Source organism: Photinus pyralis, unplaced genomic scaffold (assembly GCF_008802855.1).
Source record: "Photinus pyralis isolate 1611_PpyrPB1 unplaced genomic scaffold, Ppyr1.3 Ppyr1.4_LG5, whole genome shotgun sequence".
Lineage (NCBI taxonomy): Eukaryota > Metazoa > Arthropoda > Insecta > Coleoptera > Lampyridae > Photinus > Photinus pyralis.
This window is the reverse complement of record NW_022170596.1, coordinates 46,016,315-46,029,880: the sequence shown is the minus strand read 5'-3', so window position 1 is coordinate 46,029,880 and position 13,566 is coordinate 46,016,315. Positions and strand designations below refer to the sequence as shown.

At 34.9% G+C, this 13,566-nt stretch overlaps 1 protein-coding gene across 1 annotated transcript in view; it reads left to right on the top strand.

Annotated features, from left to right (window-relative positions):
* Window positions 1–13,566, top strand: part of LOC116171295 (26S proteasome non-ATPase regulatory subunit 1) — an 85,788-nt gene that overhangs the window by 53,259 nt on the left and 18,963 nt on the right. The gene's annotated exons all lie outside the window — the stretch shown is intronic.

Sequence of the window (13,566 nt, the reverse complement as noted above, 5' to 3'; positions counted from 1 at the left end):
TGTCACCTGTCATTTTTGTAAAGGAGCCATCCACCGTAATTTGCAGTGGGGGCAAGAGCACATTCTAGCCCCACCTAGCCACCCCCTGGCTACGGGCCTGAGACCATTGGTCTATGGTTATGCCTATAACGTACCGCCGATATTGATTTCATCAGCTAGTCTAAAATTGTTTAATTAAAAATGTACTACCTTAAATAATTCGGCAATTATTTTATGTAGCACTTGACACATTTTATAAATGGAAAATAATTAGAACAATTCGCAAGAAAAATAAGATTCCGTTTATGATAACGATTTCATCACGGTTCTGTCCAAACCTTTTTGTATCTTAGGGAATCACGTCGTATAACTTTGCATTCTGTAATAAAAATAAGCTCTTTCGCTTCCGCTACGTACTACATAAAACTATAGACGGTAACTACATTAAACCACATTGATCGATGTCTTCCAAATGGTTTCCATGTTTATATTCGAATTTGATTAGATCCTTATCTAATATCACCTATCTTTCGGCAAATCACGTTTTTCTCTTAAATTAAAGAAGGGAAGTATAGCAATAAAAATTTTAGCAATGGTCAATTTTTACATTTTGTCGTTCCTAAGCCTTTCGGAAGACCTTTTTTTTTCATTGAATTGCGGAAGTATTCATATAATCTCCTTAAATATTATTAAGCTTTTAATCCGCTTGAATCCAAATAAGTGGATTTCGAACGTAGGAATCACTTATTAAAGGTAAGTTGTGGTTACATTGAGTTACAATGTACCCACCTACCACTTACGTTATAACAAGATTGTGTGGAGTTTTAACGGTTGACCGGTTGAGAATATTGGGTACTAAAACTACTCGTAAACGTTTTTTGACTTTGATATCGCGTTTTCAATTTTTTATTGCCACCTACTACAGCGCCATAAAGTTTTACATATTGATGTCGAAAGTTTCTTCTTCTTAACGAGATATGGCGAATTTTGCGCGAGTTTCGTCATCCATTCCGCGCGGTGTGTTAAAAATCCGCTTAAACTTACTCGACGTTTATCCCCTAGGGATTAACGTTACTATAGAAATGTGTGTTCCCAGAGAGGATTTTCGCTCGCTGTAGAACTTCAAAAATTTGAGGAATTTCGTGGTCGCGTATTTTACATCGAAACCATCCCGTAGTTTCTATTGCAAATTAAAAGTAGAACGAGACTCTAATTTACAAATGCGACGAGATGAAAATATTGTGCTGCAGAAACAACTGCGGATAATTGCGTCCGTATAACTGTGATTCAATTTTACTCGCTTCGCTATAAAATTAGCGCCTGAAAAGCACTTGCTGTACTTAGTCGTTTTCATAACCACACTTTGTGTAAGATTTGAATATTGATCATTTTATTTTCAAGTCGTCTTTCTCACATAATAATTATAGAAAAGCTTCCTAGCTCACCTCAGACCAAAAAGCGCTCTTCGCCAACGTCTTCGCACCCTTTTTTTTTACTTTTGTTTGTGTTTATTACTAATACTTATTACCAATAATTCATTTATTCTCTAAAGTCAGTAAAAGCTCCTTATTCAATCGGCATGTTACAATAAGAATGACATTTTACAATTTATTTCTTAACATGGCACTACACCCTCATAAGTTGTCATTGACCTTTTTTGTCGGCGGTCTGGTGCAGATGTTATTATAGATGGGTCAGGTTATACTTTTCATTACGGTATATTAATTCAGATTTCAGTGTTTAAATCTGTGATATTAATTAATCATTCTAAAAACTGCAGTATATAACGGGCGATCAAAAATGAGTTGCTGTCGAGTCGCCTTTGGAAATTCAAGTTAAGTACGTTTTCCCATGTATACAAAAATTCCAAAGGTAACTCGAGAGCAACTCATTTTTGATCGCATTGTATATACATGTACACAGATATTTTAACATAGGTATTGATATTTTACCTTAGTTTTTTGGATTAAAATCAAAAAGAATGCAACGAACGAACTTCTGCAATCGCTCATTGAAAAAAAGTTGTAGACGTCACGGCGCTAAAAACTTAGATATTAAAAACATTTTTTGACAATACATCATTTATAATGCCTAACGTACATTCGCAAAATTTTAACGAAATCATAGTACCTAACCGTTTTGGCGAAAAAATTTTTTTTAGTTTTTTTGACATTTTTTTCTTAGTTTTTTTGTAATAAAACCTGGCACAATATTTGCAGGTTGTACACAGAAAAATAAGGTCTTTCGAACAACCGAATAAAAATTTTAGGTTGCTATTTGAAAAAAAAAGTTCGATGCCGTTGCGGCCCTCCAAAATTTTTTTTACAAAAACCTGCTCGTTATTTTTCGTTTCAGTATTCCTAATATACTTATACATATCCAAAATTTGAACAAAATCCGTTTAGCCGTTACCTCGGAAAATTGCCAACCTACGCACTTGCGAACGTACATATAGGTACGCATATACATACATACAAAAAAAAATTTCCCAATGCCGACACGTTTTTATTGGATTTAATCCCTAATTTTTGTGCATTAATAGGTAATTTTAATTGCTAGAGGAAATAAAAAAAACTTTAATCCCTCATTTTTGTTTTCTTGTAAAACATTCATAAAGTATTCATTTTCTTTATTTTCAAAACAGGTAATATGAAAAGCACAATTTATAAAGGGCCTTAGTGTACATTCAGCTCTTCCTATATAATGCCAAATAACTGGGTTCTTCTCCGCCTCAACAATGGTAAAAACGCTTGACTTTTAGTTTTTGTGTCCGGGATACTAACTATACTAGCATCGATTCTCCATCTTCTATGTAGTCTACGTTAATTTTTAACAATTCCTCTGATCTGCAAGCTGCAACTTCCTCCAATATCCATAATTGTTACAATCTACAACCACCAACTTTTTAAACATGAGCATGCAATGTTTTACACAAACTAACCATTATCAGCAAGTGACATCTTAGGGGATGAGAAAAGCGCCTTCATATGCTTCTTCACTTTCGTCTTCAATATTTTTAGAAGGGTTTACAGGCATGATTTTACCAAAATAAAAAATTCTTAATTTTTGTTAACAGTTACAAACAAGCGAGCGTAACTATAACACCCTAAAAAGCCTACCTAGCATATTAATTTTGAAATGGACTTAGATCGGTCGGTATTGGAAAAAATAGTATAAGGAACACTGGATTAAACTAGTTTTTGTTCCCTCAAGAATATTAAAGCCTTCGGCAAGCCTCGGGCTAAACCATTTAGGAACAAAAACTCATTTAATCCCTTGTTACTTAATAGACTATTATTGTTTATAAGTTGCTTAAAATGATCTCAAACGTCGACATTTGATGAAATTTTATGATATCCAAAAAACGGTGATCGCAATAGCCACCTAGCTAATGATAGGAAGCTAATTAATGTTGAAGTATCTAAATGTAAAACTCGTTCCAACGCGGGTTTCACATAATGTATACTATGAATGAACCGGTTTTTTGAAATAGCCCCTATTTATTCCTGTAAACTTAATAAATGAAAATGGAAAACGGCGAATTAAAGTCGAGTCCTTGCATATATTTCATTTTGAGGTCTCCTTGTACGTCAGTTTTAATTTCGTATACCGGAAGCGTACTCGTTTTAATATAACACAAACCAATCTTATTTGCATCAAGGGCATTAATCATAAGTAGGAGTATAAAGGAATTTCTCCGCAAAGGCAATATTTCATGCATGATCCAAGTTAAAGGCTTTTACGCTTACTAACTAATTATATCACAATTCCCAGTGTAATGTATCATTCTATACAAATTTCGTTGTTTATAGCCGGGTAAATCTTTATTGTTCGTCGAGGTTATGGTGGCCCCTAAGACTAATCCAATTCCACGTAATGGAGCTATGGTTCCTGAATTTCATGTTCCCAATTGAATAGCAATTGAGACAAATTGCTTCGGTCGTCCTCGCCGTTTATAGAATCCTGCAGGAGCTTTAACTAGGTACTACGGAAATCTTATTCATAATGACTCTGATTACAATCTTATTTTTATCTTCCGCACTTTTTCCCGTTTATAAAATATTGCAATCCTTATTGCATTTCGTTCCCTTTAAAGAACGGACGCTATTGAATTTCGATGCCTATTAATAAATAACGTACCAAGTTTAATAAACAATTATGTTGGGTATACGGTGCGTGGCTATTTACTCCACTATGTACCAGGTACCTAATAATTGGGCTAGCATAATCGAATAGTTTCACCTGTTTGTCACATCTAACTGCCTAAAGTGTAATTAGACTTTTATTGTTGCGTATTTAATCAAGCACAGTATATTCGGTATAATATGCTTTACATCATTAGTCAAATCAAATAAATACACTATCGGCGTTTATTTCAATTCGACTTATCCGCTTCTCGCATGTTTGACTAAGTGTGGTTAATTATAATTTGAATATCGCATACTATTTTGGCTAAAGCGACGCATGTCTCAAATTTCGTAATAAATCGACTCATATGTTAAACTCCGAAGTAATCCAGACACATTCATTTCCGGTGTTGTTTCCTATTTCCTCCTCTTTTTAGAATCGAGTTCGGAAAACGAAAATTTAATAACCCGCAGTCAAATAACTTTATCCTATTAGATATTCTTTTTTACTCAAATGTTGTTCAAATTATAGATGGTGTCAGTAATTATTGTTGGTCAAATGCATTTTCTACATTTAGACTGCTTGAGTAATCAATAGATCATTTCGTTTTAATATGTCAACTTGCAACTTGACGAGCCATCTTGCATCTGATAGATATCCAATTTGAAAATATAGCCAACTTCCCTTGACATTAATTGTATGTTAATTAAACGCGAAGAGGGTAAGGAAATTTGTTGCATAATCCAGTAATCCGTGGGATTTAGGGTCGAATATCTATGGAGTATGGAGGCCGACTTAATACGGTTTGGTTTGACGTGTTCACCAGGTATGTACATATTGTTGTAGATATTACTTACTTGCGCCGCCTTTCCCGGCGATTGTATCGATATTTTATACACGTAACATAATTTCGTTGAAGCGGCGCACTGGTGCAGGTACAGAGGTACTACCTACTCTAGAATCTAATGAGTCTATGAAACTTTTAATGTGTTTATCTAGTTCGACAATAAATAGGTTTTAAATTGCATTTTGCAGTTTCACACACGACCACACGTACCTTTATAGTAGCCCAAGAACTAGTGGCACATTTTTATTATTACTTGTTGATATTTGGATATAACCATTGAATAAAAACACTATAAGAAGCCTAACCCCGTAGAAATAAAGCGCGACAGAGATTGAACTGAGAATATAATGGAAACACTGTCAATAGTGTCGATTCTTGAACCGAGAAGAATGAGAATTTGCTTTCCTCCTATTTACCGCAAACAGAGTTCGGCGATCACAACCAATGCGGGTGCAAGGGGATTTGTCGCGCTTTCTTCCATAAGCGTTAGGCTTCTTATAGTGTTTTTATTCAATGATATAACCATTGAATAAAAACACTATAAGAAGCCTAACCCCGTGGAAATAAAGCGCGACAGAGTTTGAACTGAGAATATAATGGGAACACTGTCAATAGTGTCGATTCTTGAACTGAGAAGAATGAGAATTTGCTTTCCTCCTATTTACCGCAAACAGAGTTCGGCGATCACAACCAATGCGGGTGCAAGGGGATTTGTCGCGCTTTCTTCCATAAGCGTTAGGCTTCTTATAGTGTTTTTATTCAATGATATAACCATTGAATAAAAACACTATAAGAAGCCTAACCCCGTGGAAATAAAGCGCGACAGAGTTTGAACTGAGAATATAATGGGAACACTGTCAATAGAGTCGATTCTTGAACTGAGAAGAATGAGAATTTGCTTTCCTCCTATTTACCGCAAAGAGAGTTCGGTGGTCACAACCAATTCGGGTGCAAGGGGATTTGTGAGATTTGTCGCGCTTTCTTCCATAAGCGTTAGGCTTCTTATAGTGTTTTTATTCAATGATATAACATAGTATTATGCTTATAACATATCCGATAGTGTAGCAGCAATTTCGCGGACGGCGGGGCGGGGGTGGGTGACTGGTGGATTTTGATACATTTATGTAAAAGTATAGAGTGTGACACTTCATTATTTTTCTTTTTTTGTCCTCTATCATTTCGTAAAAATCCAATATGGTGCTCATAAGAAAGTAGGTAGTAGCTTGTAGCTTCTGCATCTAGCGTATTATGAAAATTCTGATAATAGATTCAGATTTTTTTTTTAAGTAAAAGGTGCTAACGGGAACGGTCCATTTCCGGCCGTTTAAGGTAGGGAAAATGATAACAACATTTTACAGTTTACATATTGTGATTAAATGATATTCAAAAAATTCGATATGTTGATCATGTTATTGAAGTTTGCAAATTCGATGCCAAGAAGATGTAGATTGTGCCTGGCTGCGGATGTTGGGAAAATGTTATTTAAGTTGTAATTCCACTACAATCAATAAGCTTTATTCCAAGTATCATAATATCGACTTAAATCGATATTTTTTTGTTATTTGCTACATTTTCAACTAACTACATGCAAAACTAGATGATTCACTAGTATAGGCGGAGACGCTTTCTGACCCGAAGGACTAATAAATATAACTTTTGTTTGAAAAGTTATTTTAAAAACTGTTCTACATGTTGTTGTCAAAAATGTTGTTATATTTGGCGAAATCATCGATATTCGTTTTTTTAAATAAACTTTCACTTTAAAATCGAACTATAAAAGTGTCCGAAAAGTCAGATCAACATGTTTGCTGTGTTTAAGCTTTTCAACAGAAAATAAATTTTTCTAAGGAATAGAAAGTTGTACATCGACTTTAATTAGCCCCTGTTTGGAGCCCTTTGTGGTTAACCGGCAAGGAAGAAAAATAAATCAAATTCTAATTAGAAAAAACCTGGACGATATTCTCTCTCTTTTCTCTACGGAAAAATGTGCATATTAATTAGGGCTGTAATTATTTTTTTTTAATTTGCTAATTAGAAATCGAATTTTCATTATTTGGAAGCAACAAGTAATTAGGAACTGGGGATGTCAGTCGAAATTAATGCAGAAAAATTTGACATCGCTATCACTCGTCGAGTGACGGAAATAATCTATCAAAGCGTAAGTTGTCAGGCAACAAACGAACACATCACTTTCCATGATGAATGCCCGTGCCCGTTGTTCGCATTTCAAGAGTTGTTTGATGTTGATGCCACTCAAATTCACCTATTTTATTACCTTAATACGATTTGATCATTCCATTGTTCCCGCGTTATCCGTCCACATGCTGTACCTATGGGATATTACCGCAATCATCTTTTATTGAGAATGCGTTACATGTTTTGTATAGCACCTATACTACTTACATGTAAAAATAATAAATATTGTCTTAAAGCTCTTCTGGAGAGACAATTGCAATTGCAATATTCGTCCGAGTTATTCTAAATGTCATCGACAGCAGGACCCGATGGAATTGAGACTGTCGCATCTCTCATTAAATCGGTAATTGTGTTTCGATCTAATTGAACTTCCGATACTTGACACCCTATCAGGAACATCCACGCTACCATGTTGTTGCTGTATCCTAATTATACTCGCCATTTACAATTTAGATTTTTCGACTTATTAAATTGTGTCAGGGAAGTTACCTTACAATATCGCCTTATAATTGAGTTTGCGTATCAATTAAGAGAGTTGCGAGGCGCTTTGATCGTTCCTTCACGACATGTCTAAGCGCAAAAAAATTGCACGAGCGCATTAAATAAAAGTCTCTATTGGATTTCCGTACTGCATTAGATATTGCTATCGTAACAATCGTGCAGTCATATATTTAACAAGTCATGCTTCTACGAGCCCTAAAAGTCTCGGTAATTATACTTCTTGTGGTCCATAGCGGAATCGAAGTTGTGGTATTCGCTTTGGTCTAAATACTCTAAATGGTGTCTTTCAATATTTTACGTTCTGGTTTGCATATTTATGGATGAATATAGTTATGGTATCTTAAATATGCAAATCTATTACTGGAATTGTACTCCAAGTCTAACATAATTTCTAATTTTTCACATAAATGGAGCTGACGAACTTGATAATAAAAAATATGATCTGCACTGAGAACGTTTTCATGTGCCACTGCTTTAGTTCACACACGTTGAAAAATACCCTTTAATAACTCAAATCGTTTCTGCTTTAAAGTTGTGTCTGATTTTGGTTGTCATTAAATTTTATTTCAAATTTACACCAAGGATATGCATTGTAATAAATAAAATGTGTAGAAAAAAAAGTTATTGTTAAAACTATTCGACAATAGAAATGTTTGATGTACTGCCCTCGAGTCGATTTACAGAGATTCACAAAAACATTTCGATTGAATTCGAAAGTAAAATTTTTCAATACGCCGTAGTTTTGCATTTTACTGAAAATTCTGTTCTATACATTTGCGTTTTACAGATATCTTCCAGTAATTATAAATCAATACTTTAGGGTTTGTAACGTTACTAATTCCTGTACAGCGAATGATATTTCGGAGTAAAACCATTTCAACGAATATTTTCAGATTCCTTCGATGGACTTTTGTGTTTTTTCACATCCCAAATTACAGTCTCGCGAAAAGTAGTTCTCTAGTTTACGTAAGTTGAATACAGATGTCTCAGGATGTCTTACACATTGGGGGAGGAAACTGCCATTACTTGAAAAAATATGTGTTGGATTTCTGTGTCCCTTCATTGCAGAAAGCTTCTTATTTTGTTGCTAACGGAATAGCGGAATAGATTATGAATTTCCAATGCCCAGAGAATATTTTTCGAAATCAAAAATTAAACGAAACCAGTATTTTCTGTTTCATATACAGATTATAAAGCCTTAAGTTTTGAAACACACGAAAACCTTTATCGCTAAGAAAATGCGCTAACATATTCAACGTGTCTTTAATGTCAAAAACTATTTCTCAATGACAAGCGCAACTATACTGTAATAACATTTAAATGAACTTCTTTTACATTTACACCAGCTTACCATTTTTTTAATGCATTTACGAAGCGCCCAATGTTGTCGGTTTTAATTAACAGGGCACCGACGGCTTTAGTTTAATCCACGTCATGCGGTTATATAACAAAATGGCAGACTGTTCTTATAACTTTCATAATGAATGTCTCCGAACTAATGTTAGTAAAATTACTTTCTAACCCTCTCTTTGGACACTATTTGTATACTCATTTGGTTGCGTAAAATGTAGGGGGCGGGAATGACGACTAACGGCAGTTTCATCTTTCATCATTTTATGTAAGCTTAGCAACTTCTATTCGGATTAGATTAGGTAGGTAATTGCTTTGCATTTGTTTTTCAGGTTGTTTAACGTAATGTTCTCTCCACATTTTCGTGTGTCGATTGTCCATTACAATTCTTACCGTAGCTCACAAAACTGTCACTACTTAGGTAAATCATAACTTTTACGTCCATTTATGGTCCATCCTAGTTCAGTCCCTAGTAGCTGTATGTGTATGAACAATACTTCCTAGTGCTCCTTACCAAAATGATAGCAGCTTATTTCAGGAGTGTACGCTGTTAAATTTGAATGTGTGCGCAAACTTTTTTAGTTTCCCTATTAGTTCTTCAATTATTTTTTAGCGCATTTTTGAAAAAGAGCGAATATTCCAGAAATCCCGATAGATCTCAAGGCGCTATGAAAGATTAGTCAACGCCGATAGAGAACGAAGGTGGATGTGACGCATTTGCTATATAAGCAAATCGAATTGGGTTCCAGTAAGTTCCAATTTCAACACCGAAGTAATAAATAAGTTCGCGCTGTTATAAATTGCGTATTCGTGAGTGATAAATAATATTTTAACTCAATAATAATCACGTAATTAAATTTACGTTAAGTTGCGGCGGTCCACCTCCATGATCCGTTTTTTTACGTGGGCACTTTTTAATCGTTTCCAATGTATTGTAAATCACGACGGAAGGTCACGACCAGAAATTACCTATAATGTGTACTTTGTGTGCATAATTGATTAAATTAACGTATTCTGCAAAGCTGCGAAAGATGAAGAAGAGAATTAATTTTGTAATTAATAAATTAAAAAACCAGTTAGTTTACTTAAAATTAGGCTAGAGAATATTTTTAGATGTATTAATATTTTATTGCGTTGCTTACTCATTCCGCTTAAAAGGGTTTATAGAGCCTAAGGTCCTTTTCAGTGCACTTGATTAATCTTGTCGTCGTAAATCATATATCCTTTTGCATGTCTAAGCGGATCGTGTATGTCCTTCGTATAAAATGATAACGTCGTAGTAGATAATTTGATCATTGTGGATAAGCGAGGGAAAGAACTTGGAAGAAAGTGATTTAAAAGTTGTGAGAATATAGGTAGTATTTACTTGGACTAGCTGTATATATCGTGTGGTAGGTTGATGAGATCTTGGTGAATGCTCGGGCACGCCCAACTTAATTGTCGTTTAATTGAGATCGTGGTTTCCGTCTTTAACGTCCGAGACGCATTCTAATTAGTCTTTAATATTTGAAACTATTTCTACGTTGGAAAACACTGAACGGTTGTGACATCGATTTTAGGTTTGCCATCATTAATCCTTCCAAGTGTTACCCAAAGTTAATTTCTATTTTAAGACATCTCAAGTAACAGTTCCAAATGGAGAATTTGTTCTAGCGTAAATCTGTCACTCAATGAGAGGTCAGCATTTCGAATTTGTACGGATTTTCTTATATCAAACTGTTGTTTAGAAACATCGATTTTCTTAATACCGTGCATCATCTGACGTAACATCATATAGTATCTCTGAATCAATATTAATTTAATAGTTAATTTTCAGTTGTATTTCTCGTTACCCACGTAGCAGAACTATACAGGGTGTTACATGACCGCATTTCTAGAATATTCGCTACTGTATGAAGTCATGTCAAAATTATTTTTCAATATAAACTTTTGTAGGTATAAAGTACACAGTAACAGCAAACTATTGAATCTCTTGTTTTTATTGAATGAGCAGACTTAAACAATGAAAAGCTCATTATAAAAGCAGTGAGATGCTATAAAAAAAGCCAACAACGTCGACCGACCTATTTAGAATATTTTTAATTTTTCACAGCGAGTAGGTATCTGCCTTTCAGATATAATTTACGGAAGTCTATTAGCGGCGACAGTATAGAGCATCCGTGAAAACCTTACTTATACCAATAATCACTTTCAGTAATTTTCCTCAAATTTTAACTGAAAAATGTGGACAAACATGACATTATTTTATGTTTACAGTCTTAAAATGGCCAGGCCAATAATAGCATACATAAGAGGGTGGCTTTTATCCCCTTTCCGAGAACGAGACGTTCCGTACGTTTCCGAACCGTACACCTTTCACGGTTTCGTTTCCTTTTTATAGCATAAAACCGACTACAATTACTTTTTAGGATCAAATTTCTAATTCTTAGGGAGTTTTAGTAGGGCTCTCATGAATAAATAAACGATCGCTATTTTCCAACCAGTTAGCCTTCAAGTTTGCAATGATGTAAGGGCGCTGTCGTTTTCTGCTTCACTTAGTTCATTGAGTTTCATAGTCGGCATCACCAAAATCCAAAGCGAAAAACAATTTCACAATGGAATCTCTGCTAGAAACGTGGCCTCGTACATTGTAACTCTCCTCGTAATTTTTGTAATTAAAAACGCAGAGATACTGTGAAAGTATAGGTGGTAATGGAAAGAAATTTTCGCTCACCTATAATTAATAGTTCTTTAATGTTTGCGTCATCGATCGTAAATTGGCATTGCTATATTATAAATAATAAGAAGAATTATATACCTAGCCTGCATAGCGGAAGTGGAAAACTTGGGGACGCCATTAATTAAATGAAGGACTCGTTAACCGAATTCATTAATAATAATAATTTCTCGCAAAGTTTCAGTGGTCGAGCTTAATCACTAGAATTATTTATGTAAAAATTTGTAGACGCAATTATACTTTATTTTATAACTATCTACTACACTAAATAGACTGATGCTTTAATAGTTAACAATTTAATTGGATTGTTTTTCCCGATTCGCCTGTACCACCTCCCAAAACGCCGCAAACTGCCCGTAGGTATAAGTAGTAAGTATATCATCTCTTACGAAAAGCGACTTAGAAAAATTGACGGACATCTTCGTTGATAACACCCGAGGACCTGTCTATTTTCTTCATAGATTGGTTTTCGCTATTAATTTCGCTCGTTAATAAAGCGTATGATTACATCGAAAATTTGCGATGTAAAATTAACATGTCGCCCAAGATAAAGAAGAACGATATCCGCATAAAACCGTAAGCAATCTCCAATCGATTTAATATTAATATATTGTTAAATGCGCCGCCCGCTCTTCGCTCAGTTTTTTCCGCCACACTACCAAAACGTTTCTTTTAGTGTCATTCTTAAGTGGCCCTTCGCATTTTGTTTGTAATTAGAGACTTTCAGTACAATAATTGAAAGATCCTTTTTAAATAGGTCGTTCACAATCACAAAATTACCTAAAACCGTTTTCATAAAGCATGCAACATTATTGAAAATGTACCTGTATACTTTACACGGGACGGAGATGCGGTGGCGGGCTAATGAAAAAGTCTCCTCGTGTAAACAGTTCCAATTAACCAATAGCCCCTAAAATCGTAGAATCGCCGGGCGACTGGGACTATACCGAAATTTACTTTCAATGCTGTATGCAGGAAGTTGTATGTGTGAACGGCTCCAACGCAAGGTTCAGGTGTATCCGGGCGACTGTATTGCCTTGTAACTATAAGGACAAAGTGAAAGAAATATTATCCGAAACACGTTGGTATTTTTCATCGGTTACTTCAATCGGCCATGTTAGTAATACAAAAACCGACGTGGTTGATTCAAATGTCATGATAAAATATACCTATAGCGGATTAGCTGTTAATCTAGGGACGGAGCTTCATGACGCATCTGGGCGCCATCACCCCGTGTGCATTATTAACGTGGTGATTTTTCAGTTTATTCCTGTCCTTTTGGACAATTTTGGTCGGATTGTTTTCAAACTGAGGTGTCCTTCGATCTCATACGAGGACTTTGATAATCTTTTTACTCTCCCCCGTAGAGATAGTTATTTAGTTACAAATCAAAACCTGAAGCTTTTCTGAAACATGCCAGTCGAATGTTTATGGAATATACTTTTCTCTGTTGCGGAGCGAATTTATAATATTATGCATCGGTTTTATACATATAACGTTGACTGTATTTTCTTAATTTTCGTAGGAAATCGAGCAGTAGCAACAAATCTTTCTGTCGTCTTTGCAAATGGCACTTTTCTGAATAAATTAACGCATGGTTGTTGAAATAAAGAGATCAAATGCGCAAAATGCAGTAGCTAAATTTTAATTTTATAGGCAATAATTTTTCGCACAAACTCGAATAACTTGAAATAATTAATCTCGTTTGACGAATTTCCCCTCTCTAACGCGAACAAATTCTAATTTCATGTAAAATTGGGAAATTAGATATTTAATACTGTATCTTCGGTCCTGCCGAGAAAATGTAATTTCAACAAAACGTAGTCGGCTTTTTTGATGAGTTTTTAAT